Source organism: Pongo pygmaeus, chromosome 4 (genome assembly GCF_028885625.2).
Source record: "Pongo pygmaeus isolate AG05252 chromosome 4, NHGRI_mPonPyg2-v2.0_pri, whole genome shotgun sequence".
Taxonomy (NCBI): Eukaryota; Metazoa; Chordata; class Mammalia; order Primates; family Hominidae; genus Pongo; species Pongo pygmaeus.
In genome coordinates, this window is record NC_072377.2 from 84632926 (window position 1) to 84656704 (window position 23779).

At 42.1% G+C, this 23779-nt stretch overlaps 1 long non-coding RNA gene across 1 annotated transcript; it reads right to left on the reverse strand.

The window, feature by feature from the left end:
- Positions 1–1084: 1084 nt before the first annotated feature.
- LOC134739629 (uncharacterized) lies at positions 1085–23501 on the reverse strand. The gene is made up of 7 exons (XR_010126474.1): positions 23403–23501; positions 21698–21885; positions 20249–20324; positions 4665–4790; positions 2211–2441; positions 1926–2072; positions 1085–1301 (listed from the first exon to the last, which is right to left on the reverse strand). It is a non-coding gene; the product is annotated as an uncharacterized LOC134739629 (long non-coding RNA).
- Positions 23502–23779: the final 278 nt, after the last annotated feature.

Sequence of the window (23779 nt, forward strand, 5' to 3'; positions counted from 1 at the left end):
GAAAGACAGCATTTTCCACCTTGCACTAACATTTATAGTCATCCTCCATGCCCTGAAGTGTCCCATTTCTTTTGATTATCTGATCAACACAATGACATTATTTTGAGCACTGAGTTTCCTGGGTACAAAAGGAGAAGCTGTCAGTTTAGTTGCACATAGCAGTTTAGACTGATGATTGCAATAGATTCATGTGAATTTGCCAATACTTTGACCTTAATCCCTCTTCCTCAAAAATCAATGAAACTAAAATAAAACAATATTGGCAAACTGGCCTGTCATTCACAGTTACCATTTCTGAAAGATCACTGTAGAACTACCACAGTGCAGAGGAATTTAAATTTTTATAAACCCTTCATAATTAACCCATTATTCCTAGATAGATTACTTGTGATTTTCATTCTATTTTATTTATGGTACTATTTTTGTGTTTTTTTTTTTTACAATGAACATCTACTTTTTGGTGTTTTTTATTGTGGGAAAATATACTGAAAATCTACTTTTATAATTAGTACTTTTATAATTAGATATTTCCATTTTAGAATGGGGTCTATTGGCTTTTTATGATGAAAGAATCTTTGCTGAGATTTGTATTAAGACAAGTTCATATAAGGCACAACGGAGTAAACATCCACATACTCCTGATGATCTGATCTAGTTTTTGTTATTTTAAAAATTGGGTGTGAGATAGTGTTTTCAGTCTCTGCTAAATGTGCTTATGACCTCTTTCTCTCCCCATTTGTATTATCCCAGATTGGTCACCCAGCCTCAATGGGTGTCAGTTTCCTATTCTGTAAAACAGAACAATCGTTACTTTGTTATGAGGTTTAAAGCACTCAATAGAGCACCTAACATAGTAGATGAAAAAAAAAAGGAGCTTTTTTTTCTGACTGAGAAAGACCAAATATTTTGTTCAGTTACTTATATGGCTTGATACAGAATTTCATTTGACATTTTGGATTCTGGTCACTACCTTTTCCTATGTTTAATGCTTCCAAATGGTCAGATCCTTCAGTTTTCCTCTACATCTTTCTCATGATGTTCATGACAACTGTGTTATAAAGAAAAGAAGTAAAGATGTGACTTTGATGATATTGGAGCTGTTTATTCAACAAAGATTTGCAGTGACATATCTAGGTTGTGCGTTGGTCCAGTTTGCATAGAGGGAATATCAAGTTCCCAAACGGCAGCTTATCTGTTATGGGTTGTCCAGTGCCTGGATTTTTTTCCACTCCTGACTGAGGCTTGGGTATCACCAGACACAGGGTTGGATCAGGCTTGGGAAAGGTGCTTGAGCTACTCTGCTAGAAGGTGAATAAGGGTAGGAGACTATTGACTTTCTTAGACTGAGCTGATAAGGCAGTACATGTGAGAGAAAGATGAATAACAACAGAGTAAGGGTCAACTCCCACCCCCACCCCACCCCCCCCCACACACACATTAATTGTATATGTAAGGGGCTAGTGCTAGCTGCTTTGAGAATCATAAAAGGAAGTGAAACAGAATGTCCCACCCTTAAGGAACTTATTCAAGATAGGCATCAAGGATGAGGTACATGAGTTAAACAGAGTTCACAGTTAAATATCAACATTAAAGATTCCAGTAGGCAGCCTGCGAATAGAGTTGACTGGTATAGACCCTGCTATGGTGACCTAGAGGAAAGAGAGAAAGCTGTGGGCTGATGGAATGAGCAAAGGCTTCACGGAAGACATGGGATTGGACGCGTGGCAGAATTCAAATGGAAGTGAGCAATGGCATGAGAGCAGGAATGGCCAGGTGTGTTAGGTAAGGATGTGCAGAAGCGTTGTGGGAGGCAGAATTGGGGCTGAGGCTGCAGAGATGGCAGGAACACGTGCCTTTGTATAAGTCAGGGACCTGTTTCCTCATCCTCCTGAGAAGATGGAGCACACACTCCCCACCCTCCTTACCGTTCTGACCTTCTGTAATCCTGAGAGCTGACCTGTGGATAACAACTTGCTTTCAAAAGTGGGGGTCTATTGGCTTGTGTGACTGAGAAGGACGAGAGCAGATTCAGGGAGGCTGTGTTACAGCTTGTCTACCTCCTGTTCCTCCACCTGGAAAGGCAGTTACGATGGGGTGGCTGAGACTGTGGGCTCCTCCCAGGCTGCCAGGGTTCACATTTGGCTCCTCCTCTTTCTAGCTATGCTTCAGTTTTATCTTCTGATATAAAGAGTGACAAGCATGGCACCTACCTCCAGGGTTCTTGTGTGAGAGTGCTCGGAAGAATGTCTGGTGCATAGGGAGGGCTCAATACATGACAGCTATTAGTCTAGTCTATGCTTGGCTGACTCAAGCTCCAACTACATTCAGGCTTCTGCTGCAGAGAAGAAAGTGGCAGCTGACCCCAGGTACCATCTTTATGACTCAGCCTTACAGCCAGGAGGCAGTCCCAGAATCCTATCCTGGGACATATGATGAGGAGCCTGGGGTGGAAAAAAATGGAGTGTTAGGTATACAAAGAGTGCTCCTCTGCACACACATCTGATCCTCACAACTGAGTCTATGGAGAAGCAAAGTATATACTCGACATTTTAAGGGTGAAGAAACCAAAGTATTAAAAACTTAAGAGATTCTTGGGAAAATGACAAAACCAGGAATCCACCCAGGCCTGCCGCTCTATTTCACTGTTATCACCAAATCTCAAAATGATTTGTTCCCATGAAATATAGAGTGCCTTTGATGTCCCCTGGAGATATTTTCATTATGAATGACAGCTGCTTCAGAGTCAATGAACGAGTGTTTATTGAGCACCTACTGCATTCAAAGTGCCAAACCCTGTCAGGAAATCAAAGCAAGTCAAGGATGAGTGACATATGGCTCCTGCGTGTGCAGGATTCGTAAGTGCAGTGCAGAAGACAGCACACCCAGGCTTACTTGGATACAGTGTAGCTTGGATCAATGGATCGAAGTTGCTTTTTAATGGGGTTTGGGGAGTAGAGGAGAACTTGGATTTGATAGATTGTTGATTCTTTATTTTGCTAAGAATATTTTTTAAAACACTACTATCTACAATCACTATCATTTCATAGAAAAAGAATATTTTAATTCCTAAAATAGGAAAGGCCAAAATTTCAGCATAAAGGGGGTCCTCTTAATTTTAATAATGAAATTGTATTACAAAATTACATTGTCCTTTTGTCATTTCACAGAGGACCAGTGAAGCTTTTTATAGTGTTTTGAGAACCAGTGTCTAAATGACTTCCTAAATGTCATTCCTGCAAGATGACATATGGCCACATTTTGATATTTTTGAAATTAAAGCTTACTAAAAACACAGGGAAATGTTATTGTATTATTCCCTTATCCAAGCATGGCCCCATCAGTTACTCTAATAGGCATATTCCCATGGTCTAGGCCTCAGTGGTCAATGGCTCTTTAGGATGGGCTTAGAATGGTGCCACAGATGGAGCTAGGTGTAACCCAGGAGAAGTCTAGCTGTTTCCCTTGGGGTCAGGTCAAAGGTGACCAGAGAAGTGCCTTTGATAAAAAAACTTTTTTTTTGAGATGGAATCTCACTCTGTTGTCCAGGCTGGAGTGCAGTGGCGGGATCTCAGCTCACTGCAACCTGCGCCTCTCTGCTTCAAGCAATTCTCCTGCCTCAGCCCCCCTGAGTAACTGGGATAACAGGTGTGTACCACCAGACCGGCTAATTTTTGTATTTTTAGTAAAGATGGGGTTTTGCTGTATTGACCAGGCTGGTCTCAAACTCCTGAACTTAGGTGATCCACCCACCTCAGCCTCCCAAAGTGCTGGGATTACAGGTGTGAGCCACCGTGCCCGGCCAAGAAAACTTTTAAAAATAGTTTTTGTTTTTTATTTTTTCAGAGCCAGGCGCAGTGGCTCACACTGTAATCCCAGCACTTTGGGAGGCTGAGGCAGGTGGATTGCTTGAGCCCAGGAGTTTGAGACAAACCTGGGCAACATGGTAGAACCCCGTCTCTGCAAAAAGTACAAAAATTAGCCAGTTGTGGTGGAGGGCGCTTGAGCCCTGGAGGTTGAGGTTGCAGTGAGTCACGATGGCACTAATACACTCTAGCCTAGGTGACAGAGCAAGACCCTAAGCAAAAACAAACAAACAAAATTTCTTTTCTTGACTATCGTAACAATTTAGAAATGAAGAATGCTCAAGGAATAGTGTTACTATGTTATAAGCAAAATTATTAATATAGTCTATTCAATGACTGGAAATCCAAAATCTCCCAGTGTCTCAACTGTGCCAATCCTAATGACGAAAACCTCCCCTTTCTAAACACACTGAAGGCCCCTGCTGTGCAACCCTGCACAAGTATAGTTTTTTCTGAATCTTGATTACAAAGCGATTTCAATAATAATTTTTATTCTTTAAAAAAAGAGCATATTCCTCACCAGTAAGACAAGTGAATATATTTTAAGTGTTCCTGTGATCTTTCAGTTTGTTCCTGTAATAACCTGAATAACTACAGTAATGACACTGGAAATAAAAGCAGAAGATCAAGAGTTAAAATTCAACTCTTTAACCCCCAAATACGATATTATCAGAGTCAAGAGTGGAGCCCTGGGGCATGTCTTGGGTGGAGAGGTGGGGCATGTCTTAGTCCATTCCTCCTCTGATATAACAAAATACCTGAGACTGGGTAATTTATAAACAATAGAAATTTATTTCTCACAGTTCTGGAGGCAGGCAAGTCCAATATCAAGGTGCTGGCAGATTTAGTGTCTGGTGAGGGCTACTCTCTGCTTTCAAGATGGTGCCTTGTTGCATCCTCTGGAAAGGGGGAATGCTGTGTCCTCATCTGGTGGAAGGGATTGAAGGACAAAAAAGGACCTAGCATGAATTCCATTCGTGAGTGTGGGGCCCCCATGACCTAATCCTCTCCCCAAGGCCCTACCTTCTAATATCATCACCTTGGGGTTTAAGTTCTAACATGTGAATTTTAAAGGGACATTTACATTCAAGCCAAACAGGTGATTTCCCGTTTTTCCTCAGATGCTATTAAAAAATAAGGTTTAAAGTATCCCCAGGATATTTTGTTTTCCATAAAGGCAATCTATAATCCAGCTTCCTCATTCTCTTCCACAATTAAAGTGCTTGCCAGTTTGTATTTGAGATTAAAATAACACAAACATAGATGTAGTCTGTGAGTGAAAACCTGCTAGGTTTACCCATGGGAGCTAATTTTGTCATAAATAACAATCACAGCAGTAGATATCAGCATCTACAACATGAGAGTCACATAAATAAACTCATTGACAGTTAACTTCACACAACTCATGCAAACAAAGGCAAATAAAAGTAAATGAAAATGTATATGCAATATGATATAAAAGCTCTCAGGCTTGACTCTTCTGAAGTTATTTCTCGTAACAGCCTGCAGCATACTGATTTCTGAGGCTTCCTTTCTAATTTCTGTGGTCCTGATTGCCTTCTTAATAAAACATCACAGAATTTCTAGACTAGGTCAAGACCTAGAGATTGATGCTACATAGAGACCACATTCTATAAAACGAGTGTGCATTTTTATTCCAGCACTAAAGGAGAGCAGAACTGTAATTTGAACGAAATATGATTATTGAATTCTACAAGAGAAAATGAAACACTCCAGGTGCCAACTGCCAGGCAGTGTTTCTGGCTCCAAAGGACAGCCTGAGGCAATGCCAGATGGTCCTTTTCAGGAAATTGAGCTTGTCCCCAGTATAGGAAATCTGAATGACTCTATCCCACAGGAAATGCTTTATTGTACATTACCATTAACTTCGTGACAAATAAAAGAATGAGGGTGGCAATAGCTGAACACTGATCAAAGAAATGAGCTTGTTAATAAATGATTGAGACAGGCTGGGCTCGGTGGCTCACGCCTGTAATCCTAGCACTTTGGGAGGCCAAGGCAGGCAGATCATGAGGTCAGGAGTTCGAGACCAGCCTGGCCAACATGGTGAAACCCCGTCTCTACTAAAGATACAAAAAATTAGCCAGGCGTGGTGGCGCATGCCTGTAATTCCAGCTACTGGGGAGGCTGAGGCAGGAGAATCACTTGAACCCAGGAGGTAGAGGTTGCAGTGAGCCGAGATCGTACCATTGCACTCCAGCCTGGGCCACGAGGCGAGACTCTGTCTCAAAAAAAAAAAAAAAAAAATTGAGATTCCTGCTGAATTTCTTGGCATTTTGGCTAAGATCAGGGATTGCGAGTAGAATAATCACAATCAGGGATTGTGAGTAGAATAATCACAATCAGGGATTGTGAGTAGAATAATCACAATCAGGGATTGTGAGTAGATAGCTCACTAATGAAAAAATACTATGTATCTAGCAATGTATGAAAAATCTATATGTGTTAATCCTTTCAACAACCTCATAAGGTCAGTGTCATTATTACTATCATCATCATTGTCGTCGTCATCATCATCATCCCTACATACAGACATGGAAATCAATAGACACATTTCCATTGGATTTTGAGGGGCTAGCTTATAGTGTTGCCTAAGGTTTTTTGATGAATGGCAGAGCCAGGATATGAATCCTGTCTGTTTGATTTTAGTGTCTGAGATTGATATTAAGCATACTAGTCTCATGACTACCCCTAGCATTTATATAAAACAATACTGCTTCAAATATGCTATCTTTTGAGTGTTAGGCAGCTCCACTGTGGCTTGACTTTGCTCAGATAACATTTGCTGGGGAGCTTCTCTATTTTGCTTTTCGCTTTCCAAGCCCTTACTGAAGTGTCTTATACAGGCTTGCCTTCCAAAGGTACATTTCTACATCAATTCTGTCCCCACATCACTGTCAAAGTTCTATGCATTACTTTCCTGAATAACATATCAGGAATGCTATCTTTGGGGCCCCATTCAAATGAACAAAGATGAGGTTAGCAATTTTAATTATCTAGTTGGCTGTGTTAATTTGGGGCCTAATTTACTATATGGCCAACTTTGTAAAATTGGTATTTATCTTTATTCTCTTAAAACCTTTTTATTTCCCCACCAGATGGGGTCTCACCGTGTTGCCCAGGCTGGAGTGCAGTGACTATTCATAGGCATGATCAATGCATGCTATAGACCTGAACTCCTGGGCTCAAGAGATCCTCCCGCCTCAGGCTCCTGAGGATGGGACTACAGGTGCACACGACAGTGTTCGGCTAAGACCTATTTTAATAAGCCCAGAGACCCTAGAGATGAGCTCAAATACCCATAGAGTGTTGAGCTGAGAGAAAGTGCTGTGGTCAGGGCCAGGGGAGGTTCTGCTCAGATCCTCTATCCTCAGAACATTCCTTTGCCTAGTTATTGGCACATTCCCTTGGATACTGAGAATGCACTTCATTCCTGCCACACAGGCTGTGACACTTAAGCTCAGGCATGGAAACTGACGCATCTAGAAGACAGTCACATTCAGACTTTGGGAAAAATGAAATACAGCCACACTGTAGCTAACTTTCTATGGATTGTTACTGCAACGACTAGGCACCATCATGGATCATACAGCAGACCGTGAGTTTCCTAAAATCTTTACAACGTCTTTATAACAAACAGTACCCCAACCCAAAATGGGAAAATGACGTGCAATTCAATATCATTATATAACAACTTTTTACAAGGTCAAAAAGTCATAAATTGCTACTTGAATAAAAAGACTATCTCAAAGATTTTACGTCTCCTGTCCTCTGGCCCTCCATCTGCCGGCTAACCTGACATTCCAGAACTCATTCTAGTTTGGGATCTTCAGTTCAAATGACATATACTCTGTTCTCTGCTAACAATAGAATTATGTCCATCAATCAGTTTTTAAAAAATGGCTTAAATGGTGGCATTTCTCCTCTGCTAAAATAAAATTTTTTTAAAAAAGCCTTTTAATTTTTATGCTGCTATAGATGGGCCAGGGCTAAGCTTAGTGAAAATTAAAAACCTAAAGTAGGCCAGGCGCGGTGGCTCACGCCTGTAATCCCAGCACTTTGGGAGGCCGAAGCGGGTGGATCACCTGAGGTCAGGAGTTGGAGACAAGCCTGGCCCAAATGGCAAAACCCTGTCTCTAGTAAAAAATACAAAAATTAGCCAGGCGTGGTGGCAGGTGCTTGTAATCCCAGCTACTCGGGAGGCTGGGGCAGGAGTATCATTTGAACCCGGGAGGCGGCAGTTGCAGTGAGCCAAGATTGTGCCACTGCACTCCGGCCTGGGCAACGAGAGCGAAACTCCATCTCGAAAACAAACAAACAAACAAACACATCTAAAGTAAGCCAAACCCTGCAAATTATAATATTGTTTGAGCAATTGGGTTACCACATAAATTCTGAGAGGTGATAGGCAGGGTCAGATTTACAATATTGCTTAATATAGGGCCTGGAAATGTAAGAACATGGACTCATTCAAGCTATATTTCCTCTCCCATCAACCTTCCTCTAGCAAAGTTCCTTTTCTCCCATGTCCAAAGTCAGGCTCCTATCTTCGTTAGGGTCTGAGACCCACAGTTCCTGGTAAATTTTAAAAAGCACTCTAGAGTTAAAAACAAGAACAAAAATATTAACTATTGCTAACATGCATGGTGTGCTTAGTATGCTGGGCTAAGCATATGTAAGTGATCATTAACTATCCTTTCAGAAAAGTGCAATATTCTTGAACAGTTGAGTAACTCCCTTAAATCACAACTTGCAAGTGGCAGAAGTGGGATTTGAACTTGAAGCTTGGAACAAACATGAGCCTCCTGCCTGAATCCATGTGTCTAAGAGATACCAGACTGTCTCCCTGGACCAGACCCTGTGCAACACCCTGCAGGGAAAATAGATGAGTAGGCTATGATCACTCTTCCAAAAGCCCACAGTCTGGTTGGTGAGATAAAACATAAATACACAAAAGTTAACAATCCAAAAAAGTTAAGTGTATTTCAAGAACTGTCACTTGCAATACAAAGGGGGTTGTCAAGTACATCTGACCTCTCCTATCCTAACTGCAGTAGGAGTTGGAGGTGGGGAATTTTCTCAGGTTCAGGGGCTTTTCAGGTGAGAGCAGAGCCTACACCAGGGGTCAGGGCAGGCAAGTGCTGGAGAGGCTGGAACACAGGGATTGAGGCTGGACTGTAAACTCTTGCATAGTAGTTTAAAGTTTACTGTACTTCAGGCCAGGTGCAGTGGCTCACACCTGTAATCGCAGCGCTTTGGGAAGCTGAAGCGGGTGGATCACCTGAAGTCAGGAGTTCAAGACCAGCCTGACAACGGGGTGATACCCCGTCTCTACTATCTCTACTAAAAGTACAAAAATTAGCCGGGTGTGGTGGCAGGTGCCTGTAATTGCAGCTACTCAGGAGGCTGAGGCAGGAGAAGCTTGAGCTCAGGAGGTGGAGGTTGTGGTGAGCCGAGATCACGTCACTGCACTCCTGGGCAATAAGAGTGAGACTCTGTCTCAAAAAAAAAAAAAAAAAGTTTATTGTCCTTCAGCGTCCTTCAGAACAATTGAAGGTTTTGACCAGGGGATGGATGTGAACAAAATGATCCATTTGCTCAGTCACTTACCAGAGAGGATGACAACATGACAGTTGGTTATATTTATCATTTATGTAGCTTCCCAGAACATATTTTTCAGTAAACTCTTTAATTAAAATATAACACGCCTACAGAAAAGTACACACCTCATAAGCACATAGCTCATTGAATTTATATACAGTGAAAACAACTGTGAACCAGGACCCAGATCACTATCTAGAAAACTGCCAACACCCTAGAAGGCTTTCTAGTACACCCTTGCAGATAGTAATTCCACAAGGCTAACTGCTGTTCTGAATTCTGTCACCATATATTAGTTTTGCCTACTCTTTAGTCTTATTTAAATGGAATCATATACTGCAGACACTTTGGTGTTGGGCTTTTATTCTCAGCATAATGTTTGTGAGATCCATCCATCTTGTTTCCTGTAGTTGGACTTCATTCATTTCATTGCTGAATGTTATTCCATTGTGTTAAAATATGCCAGAATTGATTGATATATCTGTTCTAATGTTGATGGGCATTTGGGTAGTTTCCAATTTGCAGATAGCATGAATAATGCTGGTATGAACACTCCTGTGCCCAGTAGGTTTTGTAAATCCTTCCACATTGAGTTCCAGGTTATGAGTACTTCCTTCCTAAAGTAAAAACTAGAACTCAGTAGCCTGCTTCCTGAGCAACATTGGCATCTGACCTAGATTCTTCTTTTAAACATACCTGCTCATGACTTCAATTTGTGGAGAAAACCATGAGGAAGCAGCTGGAAAGAGTAGTGGAGAGTGGCCAAGACACACTGAGCTTCCGGGAGCAGACAACTGCAGCAGTGTCCCATGGACACCAGTGCCAGAAGCAAGAGCACCTCTAGGAGGCAGTCCTGGGAAGTTGCAGAGTATTGTCAAAGACAGGCATGTAAACAGGTAATTCCTAAATAGTGAGATGAATGCTAACCTAGAGATAATGCAATTGTAGCACTGGAGAGGACACTAAATTCAGCCGGGGAGCTCAGGAAAGCCTCTATGGAGGAGAAGATGACCAAGCTGAGTCTAGCAGGGTAAGCATACATTTGCCAAGTGAAGGCAGCAGGCTATTCTTACCGAAACAGCTGAGTGGGTGGCTCAAACCTGTAATCGCAGCACTTTGGGAGGCCGAGGCGGGCGGATCACCTGAGGTCGGAAGTTCAAGACCAGCCTGGCCAACATGGTGAAACCCTGTCTGTATTAAAAATACAAAAATTAGCCAGTCATGGTGGTGTGTGCCTGTAATCCCAGCTACTTGGGAGGCTGAGGCAGGAGAATTGCTTGAACCCGGGAGGCAGAGGTTGCAATGAGCTATCGTGCCATTGCACTCCAGCCTGGCTGACAGAGCGAGACTCCATCTCAAAAATAAATAAATAAATAAATAAATAAATAAATAAATAAATAAATAAATATAAAATAAATTGGGGAACTCTCAGAGTCTCTTGAATCTTAGCCACCTTTGTTTCTACCATCACCACCATAACTGGTAGGAATTCAATGAATTGACCTCTTAATGCTCTGGATCACAGAGGCCATAAACTTATTTCTAGTTTGGGAAAACAGAGTTGGGAGTGTAAGGTTGTATTTTGAAGTCTAAGGCTGGAACACTCCAGCGCTCAGAGCATGCTGCTGGCAAGGCAGTCAGCCCTTGAATAAGTCGTGAAGCAGTGAAATAGCTGTGTGTGGTGTCTGCCAGTCTTGGGCTTGCTTGCTCTCAGATCCACTTTTTGCCAACCCCCTACTCTGCATCTGTCTCCCCGGCTCTGCCTGGGTCTAGCCAATGAGAGGCATGGTTGAGTTTGCAAGGCAGGAGAGTGAGGCCAGTTCTTTCCCTCTCTTCCCCCATCTCAGCTTTGGCTGATGTCCGTAGCTGTGACTCAGTCTCCTATGCGGCTTCAGCTCCTGCCAGACAAGCCCACCACAATTCCAGCTTCTGTCAGGGGCTCTAGGTGCCCAGGTGTTCACCCTTTGTCTCTCCAGCCTAGAAGGTCTGTGGCTTCCTGCAGTTCCTAATTTCTGAGTTTCCACCTCAAATTCTGTTTGGCTCCTTTGATCTTCCATTCCTGAGTTAAGTTCTCTCTGTTTAAAATTCTTAATTTTTCCAGACTGGACCATGAATGATATAATATATCCCAATCAATATCTTCTCTCCCAAGTCTTTCAACTCTACATTTTGCCCTTAATTTAATATCACGGTGTACCTCTTTCCCCTCCCTCTCTATAATTTTCCCTCTTTTAGATCCAGAGCTTTCACACTGCTTATTTCTCTTGTTAGGAGGCACATGAGCTGATAATCCCATTCATACAAAGATGCATATCCCTATGGGGAGTATATGCATTTGTAAAAAAATGTCCAGGGACACAGTAATAAAAAAAGTGATGACTCACAGATGGTGGAATATCTCTTTCCTAGTGTCCTTCAGAGGCCTACGCTGCCTGCATGCTGCCACTTCTAGACTTGTGTGAATCTGTGAGCATCGCTCTGCGCCCCCACCCCAGCATTCTCTGCTCCAGATTCCTGTCCTTGGCCCCACGTGGGACTTGATGGGGAAATGTGGATGGGGCATCAAGTCTGTTGCCAACACTGGAAAATCAGCTCAGAGAGTGTATTTTGCTAGTTGTGGGTGAATAACATTTTTCAAATGTAAAGTGTACACACATTGTTATTCTTTATATATTTCTTTACGATTTGTACCAAATCCTGCACAAAAAAGAATAGTCCTCATTTTAAAAGTATGCTTCCCATACTAAGACTAACAGTTACAAAATCTCATTTTATTTGCCTCAGGCAAACATATGCTACTCTATGTGTGTATTTGATTCTGACACATTTACTGCCTCAGAACATGAACATTTTACCATTTAAAATAAACCATGGAAATTTAGATTTGGAATGGAATAAAGATTTGATAATGAGCATGGCAAATCTTAGGTCATCTGGGAAACTGCCACTTCCATGCTCAAGTACTCAGATGGACTTACACTTTGAATGTGCTCAAAGACATCTATTGGAAGGAAAGAAGTTACACATTGACACCCAGGGTGATATGGTTTGGCTCTGTGTCCCCACCCAAATCTCATCTTGAACTGTAATCCCCATATGTCAGGGGATTGACCTGGTGGGAAGTGATTGGATCACGATGATGGCTTCCCCCATGCTCTCATGATAGTGACAGAGATCTCATGAGAGTTGATGGTTTTAAGTGTGGCACTTCCTCGCTCTTTTGCTCTCTCTTTCCTGGTGCATTATGAAGAAGGTTCCTGCTTCCCCTTTGTCTTCTGCCATGATTGGAAGTTTCCTGAGGCCTCCCCAACCATGCAGAACTGTGAGTCAATTAAACTTCTTTTGTTTATAAATTACCTAGTCTCAGGTAGTATCCTTATAGCAGTGTGAAAATGGACTAATACACAGGGTTAGAGAGACCAAACATCCCATTTGCTGGGAAATGGGGGATGGGGGAGTGGGGTGTGAGGGAGTTTGCAGGATACAGGACTTTTAATACTGAAAGCAGGAAAGTCCTGGGCAACCTGGAATAAGGTGATTACCTTCTGAAGACCAGCTGGCAGGGGTAAGGCTCTGAATTTCACAGCCAATGTGCTGTGGTTGGCCAGGCTGCCAACTAGAAGGAAAGCAGCTCTCTGATTGGCCGTCCTTGACTATATAGGGTTAGTCTTTTAGCCCATAGAGCTAAAAGGTGAAATAGTCCAACAGAAGAGGTAAATGAGAACAAATAGGAAACGGGAGGAGAGAGGGTATGTGTGAGAGGAGCAGTGGTCACCAGGCAGCCTGCAATGGACCCTGGAAGAGGAAGAGAGGAAATGAAGAGGAAGGAGACCAGTAGTTCTACTATCCACAGCCAGATGACATGGATGGCTTTGTACAGCTCAGCAGCACATGCCTCAAAGGCCTAGAGCAGTGGTTCTTCATCCTACTTGGCCATTATAATTACTTGAAAACTTCTGAAAATGCAGATGTCTGAGCTACCCACCAGGCCAATTTGAAGTAGAGTTTCTCGGGGTGGGCACAGTCACTGGTCTTTAAAAAAAAAAAAAACTCCCAGGCTGGGCACGGTGGCTCACGCCTGTAATCCCAACACTTTGGGAGGCCAAGGCGGGTGGATCACCTGAGGTCAGGAGTTCAAGACCAGCCTGGGCAACATGGTGAAACCCTGTCTCTACAAAAATACAAAAAATTAGCTGGGCATTGTGGCCGGTGCCTGTAATCCCAGCTACTTGGGAGGCTGAGGAGAATTACTTGAAACCGGGAGGCGGAGGTTGCAGTGAGCCGAGATCCAAGATCGCACCATTGCACTCCAGCCTGGGTGACAGAGCGAGACTCAGTCAAACAAACAAACACACACTTCCCAGGTGTTCCTAATATGCAGCTAAGGTTGAAAACCATTGTCTTTGCACATCTCTGTGTGTGTTGTGAATTGAGAGAAGCATTTTGGGTGTTTTTGTTTTTTATTTTATTATTTTTAAAATAGAGATAGGGTCTCACTATGCTGCCCAGGCTGGTCTAGAACTCCTGGCCTCAAGTGATCCTCCTGCCTTGGCCTCCCATTATGCTAGGATTACAGGAATGAGCCACTGCACTTGGCCCCGGCGGGGAGGTATTCTGATCTTAACCTAAAGGATATCAGTGGGTACTCCCAATAGTATCTGAACCAGGATACTTAATTGTGTGTATGTGTATAACAATATGTCTAGGAACAATTATCCAGGGATGATAAATAAAGAAACACACCTATTAATAGCTAGACTAATTACCACACTTCCATATCCCATCCAGTTGAGTCTAGGAACTTCGCCATCTCAAAGCGTTTCCATACTGCTGCTAAATGGCCCCTGGGGTGCTTCCTTATGAGGGCTCATAAAAATGTCTGCACAGGGTCTCTGGCTTCAGCCTCTTCATTGAGTTTCCAGACCCAGGGGCCTTCCTCTGTTGTCCCCTTGCAGCTGGAATTACCTGCATGCAATCCTCCTTCAGGGCCAGTGGGAATGGAGACTGGCAAGGAAAGCACCACTGACTTTAGCAGGGAATGAGTTCTTTCTTTAATTTTCCTCAGAACCATAGAGAACTGCGAGTTCAGGTAGAACAGAGAATGCAGGTGTTAAACATGGAGACTAACTCAGGAGTTTCCTGCTATTGTAAAATGCTTCTCTCTCCCTTCAATCCAAGACTTTTTTCTCTAGTTCTTTTTTATCTTTTCTTTTCTTTTTTTTCTTTTTTTGAGATGGAGTCTTGCTCTGTCGCCCAGGCTGGAGTGCAGTGGCATGATCTCGGCTCACTGCAACCTCTGCCTCCCGGGTTCAAGCAATTCTCCTGCCTCTGCCTCTTGAGTAGCTGGGATTACAGGCGCATGCCACCACACCTGGCTAATTTTTGTATTTTGTGTAGAGATGGGGTATCACCATGTTGACCAGGCTGGTCTCAAACTCCTGACCTCAGGTGATCCACCCACCTCGGCCTCCCAAACTGCTGGAATTACAGGCATGAGCTACAATGCCGTCCTCTCTCTAGTTTTTTTTTTTTTTCTTTTTTGAGACGGAGTCTCGCTCTGCCCAGGCTGGAGTGCAATGGTGCGATCTCGGCTCACTGCAACCTCTGCCTCCCAGGTTCAAGTGATTCTCCTGCCTCAGGCTCCTGAGTAGCTGGGATTATAGGTGCATGCCACCACGCCCAGCTAATTTTGTATTTTTGTATTTTTTTTTTTGATGGAATCTCACCCTGTCACCCAGGATGGGGTGCAATGGCATGATCTTGGCTCATTGCAACCTCCACTTCCCGGGTTCAAGAGATTCTCCTGCCCCAGCCTCCTGAGGATCTGTGACTACAGGCACCTGCCACCATGCCTAGCTAATTTTTTTGTATCTTTTAGTAGAGACGGGGTTTCACCATGTTGGTCAGGCTGGTCTCAAACTCCTAACCTCATGATCTGCCCGCCTCAGCCTCCCAAAGTGCTGGGATTACAGGCTTGGGCCTCCACGCCTGACCTCTAGTTCTTATTTCTTGCTTTGGAATCAACTTCCTTCAGGATGACTTTATGAAGGGAAGATTCACTTTCATTAGGAGAAAACACGCCCTAGCCCTGGGGCTTAAGACTCCAATGGGATTTAATAGTCCAACATGAGCCCTCTGTGCTTTTCAGTGTTTAGAAGGCATCTCTGGTAGGTAAGACATCAATAGTACAGTTCATGCTGAATGCCTGCCAAGCTTAGTGCAGCTCCTTTCCAGTCTCCCCTACATGTGGGTTAAAGTAAATGTTGTTTACTCTGTAGATATCCTAGCAACATTAACTCTTCATCTTCTATGAGTAATTGTCAAATAACTTCTCAAGAACAAAGACAGGCTGGGCATAGTGGCTCATGCCTGTAATCCTAACATTGGGAGGCTGAGGTGGGAGGATCGCTTGAGGCAGGAGTTTAAGACCAGCCTGGGCAGCATAGCGAGATTCTATCTCTCCAAAAAAAAAAAAAAAAAAGCCAGGTGTGGTGGCATACCTGTAGTCCAAGCTACAGGTGTGAGTTGGAGGCTGAGATGAAAGGATTCCTTGAGCCCAGGAGAGTCAGACTGTAATGAGCCATGATTGCACCACTGCATTCCAGTTTAGGTGATAGAGTGAAACCCTGTCTCTAAAATCAAAACAAAACAAAACAGAAAAACAAGGACAAAACTTCTACTTCTTGTCTCAACCAAATAGAAACCAGGACAAAATATGCAAAGCAAGAGTTTCCAAACATGGGACCATAGGCAATAAAGGACCATGATCCTTGAGTGAAGGAAGCAGATGAGATGAGCCCTCCAAGTGCCCCAGTTCAAGGCTGGGCAGAGTAACCAGGCTGCAGCACTGGGCAGGAGAATCAAAGAGGTGCTGATGGCCTCTCTGGGTTGAAGAGACAAAGTGTAGAGTTTGGGGAGGCCAGTGGCTAGAACACACAGGACAGATTGCTGGAAAGGAGACGGCTGAATAAAGTGAATGCTCTGAGTCTGCAAGAGGTTCTCCCACAGTCTAGCTGAGTCTAAATCAGCTAATGCAAGTGAGAAAATTGCTATGGCCAGAAAAAGAACCTCCAGAAAGAAGCAGAGGGAATGATCTTCAGAAATTACACCAGCTCTTAGTAGTCAGAATGGAAAGGTCTCCTAGCACATGGACTACAAAGTAGAGCCTTGAGATGGATGGGCCAAACCAACCTAGACTGCTCTAGACTCACCAGGGAAAGCTGAAAAACAAGCCTCAAATGGACCAAACCGTTTCCAACTGGCTTAGCTGAGTCTCAGAACAAAGTTGAAAATATTTAAAGGACTATATTATGACAAACAAACAACAACAAAACCCAAAAGGTAAAGTTCACAATGTCTGTCACCTAACCAAAAGTGGCAAAGAAGCAGAAAATGTGGCTTATGGCCAGGAGGAAATGCAACCAATAAGAGCAGACCCAGGAATGACAAAAATGACTAAATTAGTATACAAAGACATTAAAATGGCCTTTATAAGTATCCCCTATATGCTATAGAAGGGAGAGGAAAGCATGAGCATGATGAAGAGGGAAATGGAAGACAAAAAACCCAAATCAAAATTTTGGTGATGAAAGAATAATGTTTGAGATGAAAAATACAATGAATGGGGATTAGCAGCAGATAACACATCATAATGAAATAGAGTTTATCCCCAAGAATGCAAGGTTTAACACTGAAAAATCAATTACTACTTTGCTACACTAAAATATTCAAAAAGGAAAACCATATGAACATCAAAAAACCTTCTGTCAAAATTAAACATCCAATCATGATCAACCTCCCCCCACCCAAAACCAGGAATAGTAGGGACTTTTTCAATGTGAAAAACATCTATGAAAAACATCCAGCTAACATCATAATCATGAAAAGACTGAATTCTTTTCTACTGAGATTAGAAACGAGCAGGATATGCACACTCACTACTTCTACTTAACATTTTTTTTCTGGAGGTCCTAGCAAAAGGGAAGAAATAGAAATAAAAGGTATACAGATATAAAAGGAAGAAATAAAACTATCCTTATTGGCAAACAACATGATTGCCTGTGAGAAAATCTTAATCTACAAAAAAGTTATAAGAATTTATAAAAGTGAATTTAGCAAGGTTGTATAGTACAAGATCAATATATCAACATCAATGTCATTTCTAAATACTATCAATGAACAATCATGAAATGACTTAAAACATACCATTTACTGTTGCATCAAAAAATATGAATTATGTAGAGATAAGTCTAGTGAAAGTCATGCAAGATATGTACACTGAAAACTACAAAATACAGCTGAGAGAACTTAAAAGAAAACCTAAACAAATGAAGAGATAAGCCATGCTTATGGATCAGAGGATTCAATATCATTAAAGTGTCAATTCTAAAATTGACCGATGGTTCAACCCAATCCTAATTTAAACCCCAGCAAAATTTTTAATTCTTATTTTATTTATTCATTTATTATTTATTTATTTATTTATTTAAAGACTAGGTCTACGTTACCCAGGCCGGTCTCGAACTGCTAGCCTCAAGCGTTCCTTCCGCCTCAGCCTCTTGAGTAGCTGCGACTACAGGTGCTCGCCACTGTGTCTAGCTAAGATTTTTTGTTGTTGTTAGAAATTTACAAACTGAAACTAAAATGTATATGAAAATACAAAAGACTTAGTATAGCCAAAATAATTTTGAAAATGAACTAAGCTGAAAGTCTTAAGCTACTTGATTTTAAGGCTTTTCAGAAAGTTAATATGATCAAAACAGTGTGATGTTGGTGTAAAGATATATTATCAATGTGGATTGGTACATATGTAAAGCTACACATCAGCTGGGCGTGGTGAGAGGCCGAGGTGGGTGGATCATTAGAGGCCAGGAGTTTGAGGCCAGCCTAGCCAACATGGTGAAACCTCGTCTCTACTAAAACTACAAAAATTAGCTGGGCATGGTGGCACATGCCTGTAATCCCAGTTACTCAGGTGGCTGAGGCATGAGAATTGCTTGACCCTGGAGGCAGAGGTTGCAGTGAGCTGAGATCATGCCACTGCACTCCAACCTGGGTGACAGAGCAAGACTCTGTCTCAAAAAAAAAAAAAATATATATATATATATACACACACACATATATATACACATATATATATATACACATATATACATATATATATAAATCAAAGGAATAGAATAGAGTCCAAAAATACACCCATACATGTACAGCCAATTGATTTTTTGACAAAGATGCCAAGGCAATTAGGGAAAAAATAATATTTTCAAAAAATGGTGCTGAAATGGTTGGATAGCCTTATGCAAAAACGTGAACTTCAGCTCATACCTTACTGAATCATAGACCTGAAATGTAAGAGCTAACATCAGAAAACTTCTAAAAAAAAATAAAGAAAATCAGCATCCTTGGGATAACCCAAAGGGCAACCCAAATGTCCATCAGCAGGTGAATGGATACACAAATGTGGTGTGCCCACCCAATAGAATACAATACAATAGAATATGATTCAGCAATGAAAATGAACAAACTAATGATACACTCATCAAAATGGATGAATCTCAAAATCATTATGCTGAATGAAAGAAGCCAGACAAAAAGAGTGCATACTGTATGAGTCCATTTATATAAAATTTTAGAAAATGCAAACTAACTCACAGTGACAAAGTAGACCAATGGTTGCATGGGGTGATGGGGGAGAAAAGGTGGGAAGGAGAGATTTCTTTATTTTATTTTAAGTTCTGGGGTACATGTGCAGGATGTGCAGGTTTGTTATATAGCTAAACGTGTGCCATGGTGGTTTGCTGCACCTATCAACCCATCACCTAGGTATTAAGCCCCGCATGCATTAGCTATTTATCCTGATGCTCTCCCTCCCTCCACCTTCCCGACAGGCCCCAATGTGTGTTGTTCTCCTCCCTGCATCCATGTGTTCTCATTGTTCAGTTCACACTTATAACGAGAACATGTGGTGTTTGATTTTCTGTTCCTGTGTTAGTTTGCTGAGGATAATGGCTTCTAGCTCCACCCAAATCCCTGCTGAGGCCATGATCTCATTCCTTTTTATGGTTGCATAGTATTCTATGGTGTATATGTACCACATTTTCTTTATCCAGTCTATCATTGATGGGCATTTGGGTTGATTCCATGTCTTTGCTGTTGTGAATAGTGCTGCAATGAACATATGCATGCATGTACCTTTATAACAGAATGATTGATATTTTGGGGGGTGTATACCCAGTAATGGGACTGCTGGGTCAAATGATATTTCTGGTTCTAGATCTTTGAGGAATCACCACACTGTCTTCCACAATGGTTGAACTAATTTACATTCCCACAAACAGTGTAAAAGTGTTCCTATTTCTCCACAGCCTTGCCAGCATCTGTTTCTTGAGTTTTTAATAATTGCCGTTCTGACTGTTATGAGATGGTATTTCATTGTGGTTTTGATTTGCATTTCTCTAATGATCAGTGATGTTGAGCCCCCCCATGTCTGCCTACATCCCTTAGGCCAAAACCCAGTTACATGGCAGGGAGGTTGGCAAATATAGTCCTCTCCATGCCAAGAAACTAGAGTAGTGTTTTCATTTATATATTTCACCAGTCCCTGCCAGGAGAAAAATAAATTGCTCTCCATCAAGGAGCTATGCACATAATAACATGTATTACAAAACAGAAACATGTTTCTGAGCCAAAATACCTATATTTGGATTCGTTCACAGTTTTTCCCCACAAGGCATTTGCTTTATATCTCTTATATCTCTTACCTAAAGAGCCTATTTAAGGACTTCTTCTCATGAAGGAATAGTTTCTGCACCAAAGGGAATTCCAAGTCTCCAACTCCTAGGAGAGAGAAAATTGGTTATAGTTTTCAAATCATTGCCACTGCCTCCCCAACTCCTTTCCACCTCTCTCCCTAAGGTTTCAAATCTTTCAGTCCTGTCTGAGCAAAGTCTGTGGCTATGTGCCCTATGCCGTCTGCATGTGCACCTGCATCTGCTTGAGGGGAAACTGAGTTCAGCATAATGACACAGAGCCACCAAGAATATTATAGCAGGATAAAGGGACTTCTTACCGGCCAGATAGCCTCAATTTGTGACCATTTGGACAGGCAGTGACAGTGACAAGATGTGAATTCAAGGGCTTTCACTCCCAGTTGTGTGACCTTGGGCAAGATAAATCCTTCTGAAAGCCTCAGTTTCTTCATTGATCACAAATATGGGGGCAATTATAATACTATCAAAGTCAATTAAACAAAGAGTTACTGAGCACTGTGATGAAACAGTAAAAAATATATCAAAACGCTATAATCCTTGTGGAACTTGCAGTCTAGAGTTAGATGCAGAGAAGCAAAGACAGTTAATATTATGCATGAAAGTCTATGATAGGAACAATATCCATCTTACCTCATAAAGTTACTGTGAGGATCAAATGAGGTCTAATAAATGTATTTAAGCTGTACATAAACTGTGAAATGCCCTATAAATGCTCATTACTGCCATAAAGCAAACAGGCCCTGATGTCATCTGAGTGCCATTACATCCCTGCCACTAATCCAAATGCGTGAAATGGAGAATTCAGAGAATTACCCAAGTGTATAACACATTTGTACAAAAATGGAATTAAATGAGATAGTAATACATGTGGAAGCATTCTGTAAAATCACATGCTACACACATGTAATTTATTCAAATGGTTATTTCTGATGTTTATTACCAAGGACACAGCCTTTGTGGTTCAAAATGCCCTTTCCATGATGGGATAGGAAAGGCTGCTATTTTTCAGCCTTAAGTACATGATCCATGATGTAGGTGATTATCAGCCTGCTGACTGCAACACAAAAGTACATCTCCCTGAGCTCATCTTGGAAGGAAGGGCATGGGGGTACACTGGTAGGATTTTAATGCCCCAAAGAGCACATTTCCACACACACAAGAGAGAAAAGATACTTTGTACTTTGTTGCAATATTTATTCCCACCTCCCCTGTCCACCTTCCCCATTACAAACCCCATAAGGTCTTCTACAATATCCCTCTATCTTCATGCTGACATAACATATCACATCTTCATGGTTACCCAGGGGGCTTTCCCTGTAGCAAATTCTCTTGAGGCAGTGGGTCTCTCCCAGACCAAACCCAGCAGAGCTTCTAACCAGGTGGATGTGGTCCTGGGGCACCTGTTGACCTTTCCTGTGTCAGAATGTCACTGACACTCACCTGTGGGGGCCAACAGCTGGCTCTGCTCAGAGAGAGATGATCTAAGTGTCGGGCTTCCAAGTCTAGAGCATGGGTTGATTTTTCTAATATTTTGATTTGCAACTTGGATTTTTAGCATCAGTTTCCTCGGGCGACTCCTGAGGTGGAGACTAGGCTCATGGTTCTCACACTTTCGTGGATTGGACTACCTGTTCCATGTAAACACAGACACGTAATTAGATATTCCATTCTCTGAGGAACTGAATACACAGTTTTCTAAACCCAGTGGTATTATTTATGGTGAACTTCAAGATACCCAGGGAACAAATATTGTTGGTTTCTTCAGGTAGCCAAAAATAGGAAAAATAAGAATGAACAGATTTAGGTCCAATTCTAGAACTCTGTTTCTCCCTGTGACTCCAAGGATTTTAATGGGAGGTCATTGTTTCAACTCCCGAAGCTTAAGGCCTCACTCCAAGAGCTGGGTCTCCTTTAACGTTCTCTCCTCAATGTAGCATTGTTCACTCCCGCTCAGGCCAGAGCTCCATGCTCACGTCCTTTTTCTGTTTAAAGTCCCACCCCGGGCCAGATGTGGTGGCTCACTCCTGTAATCCCAACACTTTGGGAGGCCGAGGTGGGCAGACTGCTTGAGCCCAGGAGCTTGAGACCAGCCTGGACAACATGGCAAAACCCTGTCTTTACAAAAAATACAAAAATTAGCCAGGCATGGTGGTGCTTGCCTGTAGTCCCAGCTACTCAGGAGGCTGAGGTGGGAGGATCACTTGAGCCCAGGGAAGGTTGAGGCTGCAGTGAGCCAAGACTGTGCCACTGTACTCCAGCATGGGCAAGAGAATGAGACCTTGTCTCACAAATTAAATAAATAAATAAATAAATAAATAAATAAATAAATAAGGCCCCATCCTGTCCCATTTAATGATGTCATTAGTATGTGATAGAGCATGTTCTATGCACTCTGGACATATTAACTATTAAATTTTCATGAACTCCTAGGAAGAAAGTCCTATTATTACCTCCACTTCTAACATCAAAACTGAGGCATAAATAAGTAATTTGTCCAACATAATAAATGACAGAGTTAGGACTGGAGCACATGGCACATGCTCTCAGCTTTAACTCACACTTCCAGGCAACACAGGAGAAACACTCTATAATAAAGAGGATGGATCTCTGGTCAGACAGGCCCGGGTTCAAATCCTGCCTCTGGGACTCACAAGCTTCACCATTTGGGAATGTTACTTACCTTCTCTGACCCTGTTTTTCTTCTATAAAATGGGCGTGATAATAATACCTACTTTGTGAGGTGGATGTGACAATCAAATGTACATAAATCACCAAGTAAAGGATTTGTCTCCATTTCCAGGCAGGTGACTTTTAAAAGATATTACATATGTATTTTATTTTAGAAATTCCAAGATGCCACTGTACCTCTCTCCATCTAGATAGCCCACAGTTGCCTTAAAGTCAAACCCAAATATCAACTGTTATCAGTTCTCTTGCTCAGGCCAGATACCTAGAGCCATCTTGGCTTCACCTCCATCCTCCATCTTCTGACCTCTATATCTAATCAGTAGACAAGACTCGTTGATTCCTCCAATTTGGGTGGAAACATCTAAATGTTTCCTCCATCACCACTGTTAAAACTTACCATGTGTCAGGTACTGTGGAAGTAATTAAAAATACCTCCAGGGGTAGATATTACTATTACCTGTATCTCCAGTTTAGTGATGAGAAAGCTGAGCCTGTAAGAGATTAAGTGGTTTGTTCAGTGTTTCATAATGAATATGTAATAGAGCAGGGACTGGAATTCACACTGTCTGATTCCAGAGCCCATGATCTCATACAATCTCAGCAGTTCCTATGGTTACACTGGACAACATGCAGCTTTGAGACGAACTGAGACTAGATCTTGCAGGTCTTTAGTTTAAATATCCCAGGAAACAGCTCATTTTGATCGAGCCAAATCAGGCACCCACTCCTAGGCCAATCACTGTGACCAGGGAGGTGAGGCCCGTAAAAAGGTGGCAGCTCTATTTTGAACCAGACAGTCTGAAGGGCAGGACTGTGGCCAGAAGGGGAAAAATG